Source organism: Talpa occidentalis, unplaced genomic scaffold, assembly GCF_014898055.3.
Source record: "Talpa occidentalis isolate TD23 unplaced genomic scaffold, MPIMG_talOcc4v2.1 talOcc4.9, whole genome shotgun sequence".
NCBI classification, from domain to species: Eukaryota; Metazoa; Chordata; class Mammalia; order Eulipotyphla; family Talpidae; genus Talpa; species Talpa occidentalis.
In genome coordinates this window covers 42,287,759-42,307,372 of record NW_023605305.1, presented here as the reverse complement: position 1 = coordinate 42,307,372, position 19,614 = coordinate 42,287,759, and positions in this window count along the sequence as shown.

Here is a 19,614-nt window from a genome sequence, read left to right as displayed (position 1 = left end):
GTCTGGGGGGACAGTGAGCTGGGGGCAGTGGGGCACGGCATGGTGGCATTCTTTACCAGTTGGATTACGTGACTAGCATTTATTTATTGCAACCATGTCAGGTACTGGTCCTATCTGGCTCACTATCACCCTGGTTCCTGAACCATAGCACCTGGACAGCCTGAAACTTCTGCTACCTTTCAAGTGGGCAATTTACCTGGAGTGTGGGCCTCTCTGCCCTGGCCCCAAATTTGGAGTCCATAACTCAGGTTATGCCTGAGGTTTGGCAAATCCTGACCTGGGGCTTGCCCGGTGTAGAGTGAATAAGTCACTTCCAGTATCCAATCTTCCTCACTCACTTGCTAGAAGAAACCCTTGAATTACCATGATACAAAGGGGCATCTGAGCCCTAGCTGACCCTGTGGGAAAATAAAAATGCCTTTTCCAATGAAAACAGTATTGAAAATCATGGAGAAAAATGGCTGAAATTGGACTATGTTGATGGTACATTATGTGATAAACAAGTTTGTTGGCTGACAGATCTGCCCTTCACCTTCAACTTTATTTCTGTGGCCAAAATGCCACTGAACAGCCAACATTCATCAGCCACCCCTGATTGAATGATAATTTCCCAGCCCCTGTGCTGAACATACTATTTCACAGCATTCCAAGTCCACGCACATACCTCCATTATTGCTCTGTAAAATTGCTCTTTTCCTAGGAGTTTTATTATTTCAGAGGTAGTTTGAGCTCCCTCACTATGCTGGGGAAACATTATGCCTGTCTCTTTGTCTTACAGAAAGAATTGACACCCCAGACCTAATGTAAGGTTAATGGGAAGAGCAGGGAAATACAGTTAATGGGCAGGTGGTAAAATCGACGTGAAGTCTGGTAAGGCAGATGAAAGAGGTCCCCCGCAGAGATGGGGTCTGGGCTGAAGATCAGACCTTCCTGAAGTTTAATCCTGATCCTGCCATTTCTAGCTGTGTGACTTGGGCAAATCTAAGAGTAACTACCACATGCCTCAGCCTCCTTGTCTGTAAAAGGGAGGTAACAATAGTACCTACCCAAGCCTGTCTGCCTTGCCCGCTTCATGCTGGAAGTTGAACATAACAGACATGCTTTTTCCCATTTTCTTGTGCAGCTACAGAAGACAATCAGTGGGTTGGGAGCCCACATTTGCTGGGGAAACCAGAGGAAATCATTTCTTCTATAATAGAAAAAGCATGGCAGAGTTTCTGCTTTCTCTCACTTTTCTGTCTTCCTGTTTTGGGTGGTATCATGTGAGAATGTGATATTTGGGGTTGACATAACCCATGTTGCCATGAAGGGAAGACCAAGGAGACACAGAAATGCTCTCTTGCATCCTGGCGTCACTGAGCTGCTGGGCTAGCCTGGAACTGGTCACCTCTTCTTTGGGTGAAATGATTCAATGACCAGCTAGTAACTAGGCTACTGACAGCTGAGTTCTCCGATCCTTGCCACTGAAAGCATTCTACCCCATACAAATTTCTGTCTTTGGGGGATCATTGGAGAGATGAACTGACATAGTGCCTGTTAAGGGCCTGACACAAAGCTGTAGTTCTATAAGTGATAATCTAGAAGAATTACTATTAATGCCTGCAGAAAATAAGCACCTACTCTTATTTGCTTTTTAACTCCCTGCTTTTTAATATCACTAGCTCGCCAAATTTATGCTTCTGCTGGGAAATGAGGAGATGTCTTATAGGATCAACTACATTTGTTGAGTGGTTTATGTCTGCATTGGGGCTCCTGGAACAGGAGCGCCTCAAGATCAGGGGTTGTGTCCAGGCCTGGCACAGAGCAGGTCCTGAGTAGATGTTTATGGGTAGGTGGCCAGCTACACGAGCAGATGGCCAGGGGGATGAATGGACGGCTGGGATGGCTGAACAAGTGCACTAAACCCCACAGTCTCTGCAGAATTCCTTCTTCCCCAGCAGACACAGCTGGCAGTCTCTTATTCTATATAACACCCAAAAATGAACATCAAAATCAGACTTTTTTTGAATCTGGCACTTTTTTTAAAAAAAAAAAAAACCCTCACCAGTGTTGCTTTATAGTCTCCCCAAGGAGGTTTCTACTGACTAAGAATACAACTGCCTGTTCTCCTAGCCCAGCAGGAGCCAACCTGCCTATTGCTTTGATGGAACATCTCAATATGCTGTAAGACCTTTATAGAATCTGCCTTTTTTGTCTGAGAGAGGAAAGAGATGACTTGCACAGAGGAGATTTAAGAAAATTGCTTACTGTAAAGAAAAAGTGATGATGCTTTTATTATACCATCAGAGCCCAGTGAAAAAACTGTTTGCATTAACCAATTTATGTTGGGTTTCCCCTAACCAAGACAATCTGATGTTTGAATGACTGTAGTTATTCTCCCATTTGCTAATGAGATTGTTAAATTTGGGAATGGATGTTGAAGCAAGACTTGAGGAACAATCCAAGGCATTCGTACCGTCCTTCTGATCAATTAACTCAGCAATATCACGTGTTCTTCTCTGTAGCCTGTTATCCCTCTGTAGCCTGTTATCCCTCAGCTAGGCTGTACTCTCACTTTAAACAGAAGCCAAGAACTTCCAGGATAATCTGCCATCAATTGCCAGCACCACCAAGGACACTAGTTCAGAAAGAGGCAAACAACCTATTAAGCAATGCAAACAAATGCAAACAAATCATGGTGTGTGCATGTGTGCACATGTGTGTATGTGCACACATGTACATGTTTCTGTCCATTCTTACCTCTAAACTCTCTTCCTTATGCTTTGAAATTTCAGGTCAAGAATACCCAACAGGTTTCTTCTCACCATTATACAGTGAAAATCAGTGTCAATCATCAATTTTCACTCTATCTTATGTCTTTCCAGACACTTTAGGAGGTTTCTACCAGCAACTGACAACACACTGGAAATATTGTGAAATTAATATGCATTTAGCAATAGGTCGTCTAGGCCTGGGGTAGTGGTTCCTCAGTGTCATCAGGAGCCCACATTCTTCCCTTGTCTGTTTGGCATGTGCTTTCTACCTTGACCCCACCTCATGTTGCAAATATGGTCACAATAACTCCAGCCATAAAGCCCAGCTTCCAGTCAGGAAGCAGAGAAAAAGAAGAGAAAAAGAGAAAAAGAGCATGTCTCAACAATTTTTCCCCGTTAAGAGGCCTTCCTGGAACTAACACCTAACATCCATTTAATGAGCCTGAAATTAGTCACATGGACATCTCTGTCCACAAGGGAGCCCTGGGTTGCAGTCTCTTGCTGGCTGATGCCACAATGCATAAAACTGAGCTCACTGCTAAAAAATAACAAGAAAAGGGCCTCCCTGGTGGCTCAGCGGTTGAGCGCTGGGTTGCGAAACTGCCCACAGCCTCTGCAGCGCCGGTTCGATCCCTGGCTGCTCCCCGGCCACCCACATGGTGGGCAGACCTCTCCTGCCGCCTGCTGCTCCCCTCAGCAGTATACTTCAGTCCTTCTGCCTGCTCTGCTCCCCGCTCTGGCTCTGGTAAATTCTCTCACCCTCCTGCACTTCTGACTGTACCCAGTGCTGGTATGTATAAATAAATAAATATTTAAAAAAATAACAAGAATGATTATTGAATAGAAATAATCAGTATGTGCTTTGTCCCATCTGCTCTGCTTGGGCCTCTTTCATTCCTAAGATGCATCTAATTTCTGACCTCTGATCTGCTTGATTTTTGTTTTCTCCCTTAAATCAGTGTTTAGCACTTAATGTTTATTATCTCTCCATAAAGAGGGCCATTTGTGGCAGTGCTAGTGGTGCACTTCAACCAGAACAGACTGAGCAGCTCCATTCAGCCAGGCTGTACTCTCACTTTAAACAGAAGCCAAGTACTTCCAGGATAACCTGCTATCAATTGCCAGCACCACCAAGGACACTAGTGCCGAAAGAGGCAAAAAACCTATTAATCAAGCCTTTACCATGTCTCATTTAATCCAGTCAAAAGTCCTAAAAGTTAAGTGACATTACTAATACTCATTTTATAGATGAGGAAACCAAGGATCAGAGAGGTTAAGTAAGCTGCCTAAGATCACACAGCTTTGAGTGGTCCTCAGCCTCAGTGCTGTCTAATTTCTTTCCCATCAAGGCACAAATAAAATATGATGTTTGTACAACATGGGGGTAACAGAAGCTGAACCAGACTCCCTCCTGCTAGAGTCTGAGAGGTCCCCTCTTGACTACTCCATGGCGTTTTTTTCTCTTGTTGCCTCCTCTGCCAGGAACACTAATGTTCTTTTTCTGTTCCAGGCTTCAATCCAGCAGCCCACAGTGCATTTAGATGTCATGTCTCATTAGTCTCCTCGAGTCTGTGACAACTCCTAACGCTTTCATGACCTTGACACTTTGGGATAGTACTGGTCAGCTGTTTGCACACACTGCCTCTCAAATTAGGTCTGTTTGATATTATCTTTAATTAGATTGAGATTATACATTTTTATCTAGGATGCTTAGAACTGACAGGTCCATATGTCTTACGCTGGTTATGTTGACCCTGATCATTTGGTTAAGGTGATGTCGCTGGGTTTTCCCACAAAAAAATTGTTATCTTTCCCTTTGTAACTAATAAGTATCTTGGGGGAGAGGAGAGATTTTGAGACTGTTCAAATAACCTCTTGCCTTCAAACCTCTACTCACTAATGTTAGCATTCACTTATGAGTTTTGCATGTTCTAGCAGTGATTTTATATGTTCCTCTTCATTTGTTAATTGTAATTCTTTGTGAAGATTTGTCCCTTTTCCTACCATTTATTTATCATGGATATTTGTTTTATTCTGTGATTTATAATCTAATACTATCATGATTTGTTTTGCTGCTCAAATTGTTCCAGCTTTGGTCATTGGGAGCTTTTTCATATTATCTCTGTGTCCTTTTGACATGCCATTGCATTTGATGAGGGGTATTTCCTTACTTTCTGGCACTACCAGAGTATTCCAGGTACATTGTAGGTTTTTCCTATCTCTGTTCTATAGTCAGCTATTTGCTCAGGAGCCCTGGGACCTTTGATTGGGGAATGATATTAAAAACAAACAAACAAACAAACAAGATTTGGATGCTAAGTGGCATATCCGTATAAGATAATTTAACATAAAATATGATTCCAATGTTAGAGATGAGAAATGTAGGGATTAGCGAGGTTATATGATTACTCATTCGCACACAAGGCAGGAGTGGCAGAAAAAGTCCAAACCAGGGCAGCCTGCACTCTGAATCTCTCCACAAGTACAAATGCCTCATTTATTATAATTTTGAATTACTGCTTGGCAGAAAAAGTACAGATCTATCAGATAAATGCAGTTTCTGCAGAATGAATGTTAGATAAAGTAGACTCATATATTTTCTTGGTCTCTGGGATATACTCTCACTATTTAGCATTGCTTTAATTATTTTCTGGAACATGTAGATAGAGCATAAGTAAAATAATAAAGAACATAGGAAAGAAAAAACAAGGGCAGGGTTCACTTTCTGGATCTCTGTGGTTTGGAATGGAAATTCAGTTGGGGAGTTTACCTTTCCGCTGCCTTGCTGTTTAGTGGGACAGGAAACCAGGGCTTAGGAATGCAAGCAACTTGCACTTGGAGAGTGGCAAGCCCATCAAAGCTAGAACCCATGACTCCAGGCTGGATTACCAGCTGCTTTTGACCCTCATGATCTGACCACGCACAGAGCAGGGAGAATCCCTTCATCTGAGTCTGCCTGGGCAGGACCGCAGGAGAAATTGCTGTCCTTGCAGACTAGGACCTTGGGTGCTGTCCCTTCCATACCACTGGAGTCACACTCAGCAGTTTCACTCCCTTCCTGTCTTTCCTGTGTTTAGTCCTTAACACCAACACCTCCTTCTGCGCCAGTAGTGACTGAGAACACAGGATGCACTTAACTAGAAAAAGGAAATCATGGTGGCTTAATGGAATAGAGAGGGCTCCAGAAGCAGGAGATCTGAGTTCTAATTCCAGTTTCGCTCCACCTGGTTGTCGACAGCAGTCAAGAGCTTTCGTCAACCTGAGCTCCACTTACCTGACCTTAAAGCAGCAGAGTTGGACTAGATGGCCCGTAGAGCCCAATCCTGCTCTGAAATTCTTGGAAATTTCAAATTCACTTCCAGTTTCCCTAAAAGTGGCCTCGGCAGCCACTGTCTCATTGGTAGAGCTCTTTCACCACCTAGTGGCCAATTCAGAGACTACTTTCTCCCCCAAATGCCTTTTGCTTCATGGTCTCGCCTCAGTCAAGCTAGAGAACAAAGCCAGCCCAGTCTTTCCTTTGCAGGAGTGTGGCAAACTGCCAGACCTGGGAGAAACATATGTTTAATTCATGTCCTGGGAAGATATTTTGTGTGAACACCCTGCCACTTCCTATGGCAAAGGCCTTGGTGTGGTGGGCATGTGATTACAAACCAGGACTCCTACTGTCAGGAACACCCAGCAAGGAGCCCTGATAAATGCAGGCAGGAAGAGATGTGTTTGGGTTACTCCCTGTGTGCTAATCTGTTACACGCTGGTCCTTAATGCTTCAGCTGCTCCCCAGTTAACACTCATTAAGCATGCATGCAGGACTTCTATCCCGGACTTAGCCCTGCTGGCAGAACCTGCCTGCAGACATCTGAAGCAGAAAAAATCGAGGATTACCTTTGTGTCTCCTGCTGACCTGAAGCAATCCTTCATCCTTGGAAGGTCCCTCAGAGTTTTCCTTTTCCTGACATTTCCATCTAAATAAAGGTCAGTGCTGAAGCCGGCGGACCTCCAGTTTGAATTACATTAAGTCATTTTTGAGTCATGATGCATTTAGCTCACACATATTGGCATTGGTCAAATGTTGCCACTAATCCAGAAATGACAACTACAACCTGATTGCTAATCACTCCTCATGATGACAGCTGTTCAGTCACCTGTTGTCAAAAGTTCCAAGTCTTTTGCTTTTGGTTACCATGTGCTGGTAAAGCAAGTACAGACAACATCCCTGGTGCCCATTGCACAGGCAAGAAAACCAAGGTCAAAAACAGGTTAGGTGACTCTCTCAATCCTCCAAACAGGGAGTGGTGGAATTACAATAGAACAAAGGAATCTGACTTGCTATTCAATTATGCAGGGTTGGGGATTTGCTTTTTTAATATATCCATGAGAAGACCTTGGGTTCATTAATTCTCACCACAAACATTATTGAAAACCATTCATTTCCAGTGCCTTAAATAGCCCTGCTTTTTGTTTCTTGCCAGGCAAAGCTATGTAGTCAGTGGGTGGAGAGAGGACTAGGACCAGGAGTTTGGGGGTTTGTGAAGTGGCCACCACCAGGTTGGGGGCCCAGGAAGTCACACCCACTATATTTTTCATTTGCTCTTCTGTGGAATGAAAGGCTAGACTGAAGTTCCTTCCCTCCTGTGGGAACTCCATCTGTGGGAAGGAAATTACTGACTTGGGTTGTGCTTCAATATCCCTACTCAAATAAAACAAGAGAAGACATCTTTGTCTAGTAGATAAGTATTACCGACCTGGTCAGTCTAGATTAGTCGGGTGGGTTTATTGCTTTATTGATTTTTAAACTCTTTTTTTTTTTTTTTTGGTAAATGACAAGGCCTGTTCTAGGTACAAAATTCTACTTCCAGCCTATAGAGTTATTTAGGGCAGTGTCGGCAAATAGGTTTCAAGTTGAGTGCCCTTCAAATCAGTGAACATTGACTGTCAGGAGCTCTATGTTAAGGTTTCTGAAGCCATGTTCTAAGACTCCATGGGAGAGTGATCAATTAGTCATGCCTGCTGTGGGTAGGGGCTGAGAAATAGAGCAGGGCTATATCTAGAAGAGCAGGGCAAAGTGAGAAGAACAAAGGAAACCATGTCATGCTCAAAGGCATGAACTATTTAGAAGCAGAGTAGGGATGGGAACGCTGACTTCCTCCCTCAGGTTCAGCTGTCTCCATCCAGGTCTCCCTCTTAATTGGAGGATGTGACAATCAAGTACTTAGAAGGTGCTGTTTGAGGATGATGCTGATGATGGTAGAGATGAGGGTGATGGTGATGGTGGTGATGATGAAACTGATGATGCTCTGAGAGCAGGCTCTGCTTGCCCCCTCAGCAGCTGTATATTCCTTACACATGTGATTCTTCCTTTCTGCAAACTTGACAGATTTACCTGGTGACATCAATGAATGCACCTAACACTCCTGTCCCCATGAATACATGCCTTTCTCCTCCTGGCCTGTCCCAAGAGAGACTTCTAAAATAGCCTTGCACAACTGACAGGTGGCACCAGGGAGAATCTTCCAGGCTGCATGTGGCAGGGAATGGGGCAGGCCTTCTAGGACTCACAGGGGGCATCTGAATGAAAAATGATGGCTCTTGGCCTTCCAAATGGCAAAGGCGCAGCCCCTAAGAGGCCCCTGTGGAGGGGCTCCCAGCCCAGATGGACTCGCTGTACTGTGAAGGAACATTCTGTGTTCCCTGGCTGGCAGCGAGTACCCAGCCCATCAGCTTCCCCTGACTGCACGCCCGAGGGCCCTGATGGCTTTCTCATGGGGCACCCTGGAGCTTCTGCCCTGAGCAGATGCCTGCGCTTTGTGTTCCCACAGAGCAGGCTTGCCTGCGGCGGTCCATCCGTCTTTTTCTCCTTCATCTGGAAGGCAGCAGGCTGTCCTGAGCATGTGCAGGGACCTTCTTGTCAGGCCACCCTGGGAGGGAGGATGCTGCCTGGGTGAAGAAGGCAGCCTGGCCTCTGGGCATGGGAAACTCTGGGGCCCATCCAGAGCCCTGGAGCATGAATGCCCTTTTATTTGCCATGAAATAAAATCTACCATTTTAAAAAGCTGCCAAAATACCAGGTGAAAGACGTGAAGCTGACATGCCGCTAGGGTGGAATTCCTTAAGCTCTGTGGGCCATAGGCGGGCCCTTGGTGTGGATGAAATTCCCCTGACATACACCTCCCTTTGTAGGCAGGCATTTTCACAGTGAGAGATGACTAACCTCAAGACTCAGAGCCACCAGACAGCCTGGCTTTTGGTTGGGGAAAGGCCCTGCTTTTGAGAAACTGTGAGTCTTCTGGTCAGTGCCTTGGGGCAAGGCCTTTCCATCCTCTCTGTGCATGCTCCTCCTAGCCTTAAGGGGATTTGATTCCAGGCAGGTCCCAACGAACACTCACCAGATTCTTGCTAACAAAGCAATAGCCTTTACTTGCCCTGATGCTGATGCACCCAGAAGCCCATGTGTAAAAGGAACACAGTTGCTGTCGCTGTATCTGCTCTAAAGCTGTTCGTTTGCCACCATCAGCACATACTCCTCAATCAAGGAAACTCTGAGAGGTCAAAAGACTGCAACTCATAGGAGTGATTGTTTCTACAACTTGATGGTCACCACAGGGTAGGTGCGTTGTGTCCTGAGGAGCCTCATGGCACCCTCAAAGGTGAGCTTGTCATCCATCAGCTGAGACATGGGGCTAAGTTTCTGTCTCCAAGGATTAAGGAGAATCCTGAAGGAGAGGAAGAAACATTCCGTTGTTCGGCCAAGCTGAATTCCAGCTACTCAAAGCATACTTGCCTTTAGGATTTGATAAGGAAAGTTTTGTAAGGATTTCTGACCCAAGCTATCTCGTGAAATTTCTTTACATGCCTGGCTACACCTTGTGTCAGATTCATCTTCTCTGCATTTTGGTAAGACTGAGGCTGCACGTGCGTGTAACTTCACTTCCTGTGCCCTCAGGAAGATAGATCCTCAGAACTATTTGAATATTTATCATGTTCCAGGCACTATGCCAGGCTCTGGGTCCTCAAGAGGCTTTCAGATATGGGAAAATGAATCAGTAAAAATGTTACAGGTGGGCCTCCCTGGTGGCCTAGGGGTTAAGTCTCAGCGCTATCACCACTTCTGCCTGAGTTCGATCCCCGGCCAGGGAGCTAACCCACATATGGTCTCACCCACTGCTCCCCTCAGCAGTGTATTTCAGTAGATCCACCTGTTCTGCTCCTCAATCTGTCTATGGTGAATCCTCTCACCCCCTGAACCTCTGGCGTATACCCCAGTTCTTCTATGCAAAAAAATAAATAAAATAAAATGTTATAGGTGCTACGATGAGTAAGTTTTGGATTCAGTGGGACAAACTGCTGGGACAGTGATTTCCTCTGTGAGGAGATAATTGGAGGGGAGAGGGTGGGACAGTTTCCCACCGCCTGGATTTGTTTTGGGAAAGAAAACTGCAACATGGGATTCATCCATATCCTCTTAGATCTGTTAGCCAGGCTAGGTCCCGATGGTCATGAGCTGTCTACCTGTCCTGTTTGGTAGGGACCAGCATCTGGGGCATGGATGGAATTGTGCAAGTCCCCAGGTTAAGAGCATGGATTCTGCACAGCGGTAACTGCATTTGTCCATAGAATAGCTACTTCAGAATGGAATTCCTGCTGTGGCACAATCTCACCCAGGAAATCACAAGTAGATATTTCCTTCAATAAGAGCTATGTTAGTCTAAGAAGCACTCCAATTGGGAGAAAATAAAGAAATCAAAGTAAAAGTACAATCAACTGACCCATGGCCAGAGACCTGAATATTGTCCAGAAATCCAGCAAGGTCTGTCCAGTGAGCACAGATCATATTACCCAGAATGACTAAGGAAACCATTTTTGCTCCTCAGTTATGGAACTTGCCCACCATATCGACATGTCAATTTGGGTTCTTCTTTCACCCAAATCCTTGACTCAGGGTAGCATAGTTCTTAATGATTTATGCACCTGACAGCAGAGTTACTGTCATAGTCCCCTTATATATTGTGTTAGTATGAAGTATTTACTGTATTATGTTATCTATAGTCAAGGCCCAAAAGCTGCTTCTTCCTCATCTTGCAAATCTTAACTCATCATAGACACAGAAACTTACTCTAACCTGAATTATTGGCATTGTAAGTCATGCTAGAGTTCACAGAGCATGTTCCCCTTTTTTGCTATTTGGCATCTTATTTATTTTTACTTCACGCTCAATCTCTCTGCTCTATGAAGAGACTTTGAGGAACCACAGTCTGTTCATCACTACCTCTGAAAGTGCTTAGAATTTACAAATCTTGGGGCCTCCCCGGTGGCGCAGTGGTAGAGCGCTGGGTTGTGAAGCTGCCCGCAGCCTCTGCAGTGCCGGTTCGATCCCTGGATGCTCCCCGGCCACCGGAGGAGGATCCCACATGGCGCGCAGACCTCTCCTGCCGCCCGCTGCTCCCCTCAGCAGTGTACTTCGGTCCTTCTGCCTGCACTGCTCCCTGCTCTGGCTCTGGTGAATTCTCTCACCCTCCCGCGCTTCTGACTGTACCCAGTGCTTGTATAAATAAATAAATAAATCTTTAAAAAAAAAAAGAATTTACAAGTCTTGTACCTTAGAGAAAACCATGCCCTTTGGAGGTGCCTCTAAATCAATCTATGCCACTGGCTCTGAGATGCATTGTTGTGTCCAAATCAATCTGTCTCTGGATCTGAATTGGATGTGTTAAACCAGGAACCTGGGTGAGGCAGAGATGAATTGTTTGATGCTCCCTGAGCCTTTGGGCTGCTAAGGCCTTCCCGGGCTGCAGCAGTGAGAAAGCAGCTCTTTTGTCCCCACAGCCACCCTGTCTCTTCTTCCCACCAGGTGCCATCTGCGGATCCCTGATGTGAGGGACACAGGTAGCTGCACCAAGTCAGGCCTCCTAGCCAGAAGCAAAACTTATTCTAGCTGTTATTCACTGAAAACCATAATCCGGACTATGTATTGCCATTAAAAAATAATTCCTGAGTTTGAAAGCAGTAAGCTATCCATTGCCACAGGTTACTTTGAAGACACGCACTCTTTGTCCTTCAGGAAGTCACACTAGGGGGTAATGAATCCTGGAGGAGAGTGGGAGGCAGAGGGATGGGACGCTTACTAGGGAGGGAGCTCCCCGCCTCTTCACTTCAGGCTATAACTTTCCCAGCAAAGAAATGACTGAGCAGTCGGATCCCCTCCAGCCTGCAGTGATTGCCTTGCATTTCGGGGCTGTAGGACTCACTGGAGCATGGCTCAGTGTCTCTGTGGGTCAGGCCTTCCTGGGCATTCTGCTGGAGGCTCTGAAACCCAAGCCTTGCCTGACATTGACATACACCACAGCTCCTGCACTTATGGTCCCAGTCTAGGTCTCATAACATCGTATGGGATCACGGTCTACTCACAGAGGTGCCTTTAATTACAAGTGTTCAATGTGTATTTACTTGGTACCCTCGACATCGTAGCCACTGCTTTGGCTGCAAGAATCCGACAGTGAACCCAACACAACTGCTGTCATACTGGGACCTATGTTCTGGGAGAAGAGACAGACACTGGACCATGCAGTGAGATATGGTATAGCATCTGTGGTGTAGGCGCTATGAAAAACATACAGCAAGGTGGGTGAGGATGTGAGCTGGTCAGGGGAGGTCAGTTGGTGAGCTGCCCTTGTGGTAGAGTCCTGAATGGAGAAGGGAGCAAAGCCCCAAAGCTGCCTGTTGCAGGGCATTTCAGAGGGACCAGCAGGACACAGTTGAAGGAAGACTGGCAAAGAGCACTATGGACTGTAAAAAGGACAGATATAATTAAATGCTTTCTGTGTAAGTAAGCACTTTGCACACCTTATGTTCGTTGTTCCATTCAATTGTCATGACATTCCGATAAGCCAGGTACAATTATTCTCCCATATCACTGGTGGGAGGATGATGGGAAGGACTGAAGAATGATCTGGTTGCTCGCATAGCCAGGACAAGGCAATCCTCCAGTCTAGCATGAGTCCAGACCCACATGTTCCTAACATCCAAATTCAGCGTTCTGTGCTGCCTTGTCAAGGACACTCCCAGCCCCCAGGGCTTTGTGTGGAAGAAAGAATACTTTTTTTTTTAAGTAATAAATTTTATTTTTATATTCCCCCATACAATTGCAACCCCCCCATTCTGACCCCAATCCCTCCCCTCCCGCCCCCCAATTCCCCACAAAGTGTCTCTGTTTCATAGTTTTTTGTTAATTTTGATTTTCACTTTCTTATAGTTATTCATTTTCCTGGTCCCTTATTTAAGTTTTCTAGATTCCTGCTATGAGTGAGACCATCCTGTATTTTTCTTTTTAAGAAAGAATACTTTTGAAGCTGCATGTTGCTTGGAAGATGCTTACAAACCACCTTCTTTGTGACGATCCTGTTCTCTCTTACTTGGAAACCTTGTTCAGCCAAAGCTGTTGTTTCTAGGGGTGGCTTCCTGAAATCTTTGCTGATGGATCCTTCAGTAAGACCACCAGGATACCAGTGAATGCAACTCTGGTCCCCAGCTTACTTTAGAGCTTCCTAGGGGTGCCAAAAAGTCAAACGGCTCTTTCAAGAATCTGGGATCCAAAAATACAAATGTGCACATGGATAACTGTAGATGTGATTACTGGCTAAGTTTTTGGATCTGAAACAATCCCTCAGAGTTTAGATTATGGCTCTGCCATTTACTCTGCCATTTACTTGCTGTGTGATCTTAAGCAACTTAATTACCATCTCTGTTCCTTTATTTTATTCTTTGTAAAATAATAGCACCTGCTCCAGGGTTGTTGTGAGATTTAAGAAGTAAGTGTGTGCGCACATACACACGCAAACAGTTCCTGACAACATTAAGTGTTGGCTATTATTATAAGTGAGGTACCAGATAAGTGCTGGTGCTTGATGTTGGTGTTCAAAATAATCAGAAAAAGAAAAAAAGAAACAAAATGATAGGCTCAAGGATTTTCCAGCAAAAAAATCCTCATTAAAGGAAAAGCCATTCTAGGTCACAAGAAAGATGTTGCCATTTTATAATACAGGGAATGGCATTCTCAAGGAGAAGCCATCCAAAATGTGGCCAGGAAAAGCAACTGCACGTGGTGGCTCTTGGTTGGTGCAGATTCAAGTGCAGCTTCTCCGGGCGTGGAGAGTTGGAGGAATGTTAAGTGCATGCTGCATTGTTGTTAATTAATTTCTCAAGGGCTGCAGTAATCAGAAGGCTCATTAATGTGTTTCAGCCTGCCTTTCATTTAGAGAATGAGTAGTAAATGTAAATGCAGTGCACTTAGAAACCTTAAAAATCATTCAGTGCTACAGTAGGAGGGCAGCGACCATGGTCTATCTCTAAGGAAAAGAAAAAACCCACAAGGGCTTCTTTAATCACATGAAAGAGGAGCAATTCTAACTCAACAGCAGCAGAGGCTCCCTGTGGCTTTTCAAAATATTATCATTTGGACCTGCTTGTCCCTCTGTTCTTGTACACTGTTTAAAGATGCTCTGCTCCATCCATATTTATATTCCTCCCAGTAGGGAGTGTAATCCTGACTGGCGGATTCTGGGGGCCAGGGCTTGGCAAGGCTGTGCCAAAGGGGCCGCCCTGAACTCATGAGGGGTGCAAAAAAAGCTGCAGAAGCCCCCCCACCACCACCACCCCAAGCACTCCCTACTGGAAGCTCGGCCCTGGGCCAGGTTGGGGGCAGGCTTTCTAATTCTTCCAGACCAACCTCAGGGTTACATGTTCTCCCCTGCACTCTAATCCCGACCTTCCCTGAGGAGGTGCTTGAAAAGGGCCAACTCCTTCTGCTCTGTGAGGATGGTGTGTTTCGCAGGCCCCTTTCACACACCTGGACACCCTCCCTGATATTGTTAATATAAGAATGCCGTAGAACAGCCTCTTAATTATGTAACCCCTTTGTAAATCTTTGCGCTTCTCTTTGTGGTTGTTGTTACTGATGGCAGAAAGGATTTGGGGGGCTCTGTCCCTCCAGTTTTCCGCCCTGGGCTTCCTGACAACAATTGCTAGCCAAGTCAGCATACTAACAGCTATCACATCTTGGATTGTCAATTAAACCTCCATGTCTCTTGTTTGCCCATCCTCATGAGGGGTCAATCTAGGTCACACACTAGGGGGTCACTGTTGTCACACACACCCCTCCAGTGTCAGGGAAGCTCTTCACCTCCCCTTCTAGAGAAGGGCATGTCTCCAGTGGGAATGGAAAAGAGCCCATAGAAATCAGAATTCCTTTGGACAGAAAGGAACACCAAGAACTCTGTGACACCCTCCTTCTCCCTGGGAAAAACAAATGCTCCAGTCATTTTACACACATACTACTCCATTTTACCCCAGCTCTCCTGGGGGCCTTGAATATGCAACCCTCATGTGCGATCCCCACTAAACTTTGGTCTTAAGTTCAGTTCAACTTTGTTGAGAACCTACTGTGTGCCAAGCATGATATTAAGTACTAGGGATATGACATAAATGAGCCTCTACCTTTAGAAAGTATTCAGTAGGGGATTAAGTCACACTCAGAAACACAATTCCAATAATTTCAACGAAGAGGAGGGTGCATGGCCCAACCCAGTCTCCCTAGAGGCCATGGAGCTTGAGCTGGGTCTCTGGGACACATGTAGGTTCTCAAGCACTGGGGAGGGGGTGGTTGTTCCAGACACCGGCATGATGCATCCTGGCCTCTGGCTCCAAGTCAAGCACAGTGCACAGCACCACTGGGCTGGCTGAGGGAAAGGGTGGGAAACCAATTTGTGCTCCTAGAGTATGAACTTGGGGCCACACTGGGAGATGGCTGTGAAGAGGGCCTAGAACCCAAAACTGACGAGGGCCCTAGTACGCCAGGCCTTCTCCTATGAGACTTACACTCCAAGGGATGAAGCAAAGGGGTGACATGGTCAGTTTACATTTTTTTTAAGGTTTATTTATTTATGCATACAAGAACTGGGGTACAGGCCAGAGGTGTGGGAGGGTGAGAGGATTCACCAGAGACAGTGGGGAACAGAACAGGCAAACTGACTGAAATAGACTGCTGAGGGGAGCAGTAGGCGAGACAGGTTAGGTCTGCTGCGCCACGTGGGTTAGCTCCCTGGCCTGGAATTGAACTCATGCTGCAGTGGTTGGCGATAGCTTGATAGCACTGTCTTTAACCCCTGCGCCACCAGGGAGGCCCCCAGTTTACATCTTATTTGCTACTTACTTTGCTACTGAAGCCTCCTGAGAATGCTGAAGAGTTGAGCTGCAGCAATCACAGGTTTATGTGCTGGTATTTCAAGATGCTCTTCTACCATTTTAGCACTTAGTTGCTCCTTTATTAAACAAATTTGATAACTGGATATCTAACATGGAAATTCTTGGTTGAAAGTGTCTAGGGTGAAATCTTCAACATCTAGTGTAGTTCCTAATCTGCAGAGAGAGCTTTTGCTTCAATGGAAATTAGAATTCATAAGTTAGCCTATTCAGGAGGGTTTGACCCTGCCCCCATCTTAAGTACCTCCTCCCAGTGCCACAGTTGGGAACACATCAGAGCAAATAGTCTTAGTTGCACACCAGTGTGTCTAGGTCACAATGTTAAACCTGAATTGGGTTCAGCTTCTCAGATGTTATGTGCAACATAACACAGCATAAAATGAGAATCTTAGTTCCCAGCTCTGCCACAAATTGAGTCACAACTGAAATTCAAAGGATTGGGACTTACTACAATATAACATCTAGTTTTAAACCTGAATCATGCTTCATTCTTTCTGATTTTTGCTAAATAAACTAATTTAGTAAAGATTAAGTGGACAGTAAGTGAAGATTTAGTGAAGATTAAGAAAATAGCGGGTAAAATGCTCACAAATGCCCTATCTATAGTCAGTTCTTAATTGTGTTGCCTACCTACGTTCTTCTTAAGAGGGATAGTTTTACTGAAGATTTGAGTCACTTCACCTCTATCTATCTCTAGTGAGAAATGAGTTGGGCATCTTTTAGATTTCCAATATTTTGGCCTCATTTAGCTCTTGTATTGTTCTTTATTTTATGTTTTTGTCTTATCCTCTCAATAAGGAGCTTGAAGGCAGTGATCTTATTAGATTTCTATATTTTTATATTGCTCACAGCACTCAGCACTGTTCCTTGTATGTAATAGATGATCAATAAATATTCCTCGATTGACTAGGGGCAGAGACTATAAATAAATGTTAACACCACAATACTTGTCAAGAGATATCTGCTTCATATTCCTTTTCTTTGTCATAACTTCCTGCCACAGGAAAATAAACAGGGTGAGGGTCGTGGGGTGGGGTAATGTTCCCAAAAGACTATAAAGTATGTGGATTGATGGGTTGGCACATGCCAGCTTATCACTGTGTCTCCTTTCCTCATACTATGCGCTTGACCAACACAACTTGTGACCTTCTCTGACCTCCAGACCCAAGGGACCTAGAAGCAGCACAAGTTCCCTGGGGCTGTTCACCATGCTAAGGTGCAAACTGCTTCTTCAAAATTCAGGAGAAGCAGGGGAGAGGCGGTCCCCTTCCTAGGTCATCTGCAACAAGTTGTGGCAAACTGAATTGGCTCCATCTGCCCATTTCAAATAATAGGCCATTCAGTCTTGGGGAGAGAAATGAATCAGCAACCCCAAGGCCATTCCGTGGTCTCAGCACTTGCCAGCTGGGCAACCCATTTCAAGCAACCAACTAGTAAGAGTACCAAAAGTTGGTTTGAGCAAATCCAGACACCTCTCCCTGCAAAAAACTGGAGTGGCATACATGTCTGCTTGGAAAATGAAGTTATTTCACCTTCTGTGGCACTGTTCCATTCCAAGGAACAAGCTTTATTTCTCTCAAAGCTTGGCTCCTCTTAACTTGCCAGATGAAAAATGATAAGTTACTGAAGTCATTTGCTAAGGGAAATGAATCCAAGCCCAGGGAAAGACATTGTGCTGCTTTTTCAGTGCATACCAGGCAGCTATCTTATAAGCAAAATACAAGTTTGCTACCAGGTAAAGACAGTAATTGTTTCATTAGCAATTGTATTCAATGTGGAAGATAATGAGGAATAAAGATGCTGGAGCCAGAAAAATGATTCACTGCATATGCTTCTCTTCCTGTTCTTGCTAAGGTAGCCAAATAAACAGTGAATCAGCTGTGGATGACAGGGGCTTCCCCCACCACCACAACCACCACAAATGGACTGAGTCACTCTTCATCACTTGCTGCCTGACAAAGAGGGAGTATGCACCCCGGGAAACTGTGCAGACAAGAGATGCCAGCGGCATTCAGTTCTCCCTTGGTACAATACTGTCCTTGGTGCACAGAGACCTTTGTGGAAAATGGAAAACTACAAGGTTATATGGTCCAGGGTAAAACAATAATTTAAAGTTTTGGATTTTATTGCTGAAATGAAATAAATTCCAAGGATCTAGAGTATTTTTGTTTAACATCTTCTTAGACCTTTCTTTTGATTTTTAATATATGCATTTCTGAAACAGAAGGAAGAAAAGAAAAAGAAAGGGACTGGGAGATAGAGGGGAGCAAAAGCTCCCTTGTTCTGGGAAGACTTTGACCAAACTGGGCTCAAGTGGGAGAAAAGACAGAGGCAGCTGACAGTCATTTTGCACATGTAACACATTTGAAGTTTCTGCTTTGATTAGTGCCTCTCTGTGTTATCTGAAAAGTCTATCACTAAAGCAAAAACTGACAGTACTTCAAGGAGTAATTGACAAATCTGTGATCAGAGCAGAAGAGTTAACACTTTTTCCTCAGTAATTGATGGATCAAACAGCCTCCCCCTACCCCAAATTCAGTAAAGTTATAAAGATTTTGAACAAGATGTTTAACAAGGTTGATGTGAAGAGCTGCAGTCAACCACTGGAGGAGACATAATCTTTCCAAAGTCACAGGTTACAGTTATGAAATCTGATGATGAATTAGGTGATTAAGCAGATATCAAATTCCAACAAAGAATCAGTATCACGAGACCATCACAGCTAAGTTACAAAACAGTAAAAATTATATCTTAAAACTTCTAAACATTGAGAAACTTAAAAGCACAGTACTCAAATAATCTGGAACAGAAAGCAGATTTTGGTGGCCAAGAGCTGGAAAGAGAGAGGAATGTGGGGTGACTGCTTGATGGGCATGGGGTATTGTTTAGAGGAGATGAAAATGTGTTGGAACTAGAAAGAGGTGGTTGCACACCCTGTGAATGTACTAGATTTCAACATGGTCAACTTTGTTATGTGAATTTCACCACAATAGAAATAATGTGTGCATCACCTCTGTGTTACTAAATCCCAATCTGTGGATACGTGAGTGTATAAAGTTTGTGAAACATTTTCAAGTTACACACTTATGAATGTGCACTTTTTTCTATTATATGTACACATTTTCATTTTCTATACTATGCTTCAATAAAGAGCTTAAATATTTTTAAGCATATTAATTCCTCATGCATCAAAGGCAAAATATAAAAGTATAAAAGGCAAAAACTGAATGACACTACCCTCAAAATTCATTGTATGCATGGAATTCATTCAGATCAATAGAGAACATTCAAGACAGATGATAATAATGAATTCTCCAAAGTACCCATGAAAGAAAACCAGCTTTAAATGTGCATTGAAAAAGAAGAAATGTTTAAATTGAATAAGTTAAGCATCAAGCATAAGAACATAGGAACAAAACAACAGAAAATTCCCAAAGAAAGTAAAATGGAGGAAATAACCTTAAAGAAGCAGACAACAGATGCAATAAAGATGATTCACGAAGACAAAATTTAGTTCTTGGCTAAAAAGAAACTTCTCTGAAGAGGAAATGCAAATGGCCAACAGGCATATGAAAAAATGTTCAACATCACTTGTAATCAGGGAAATACA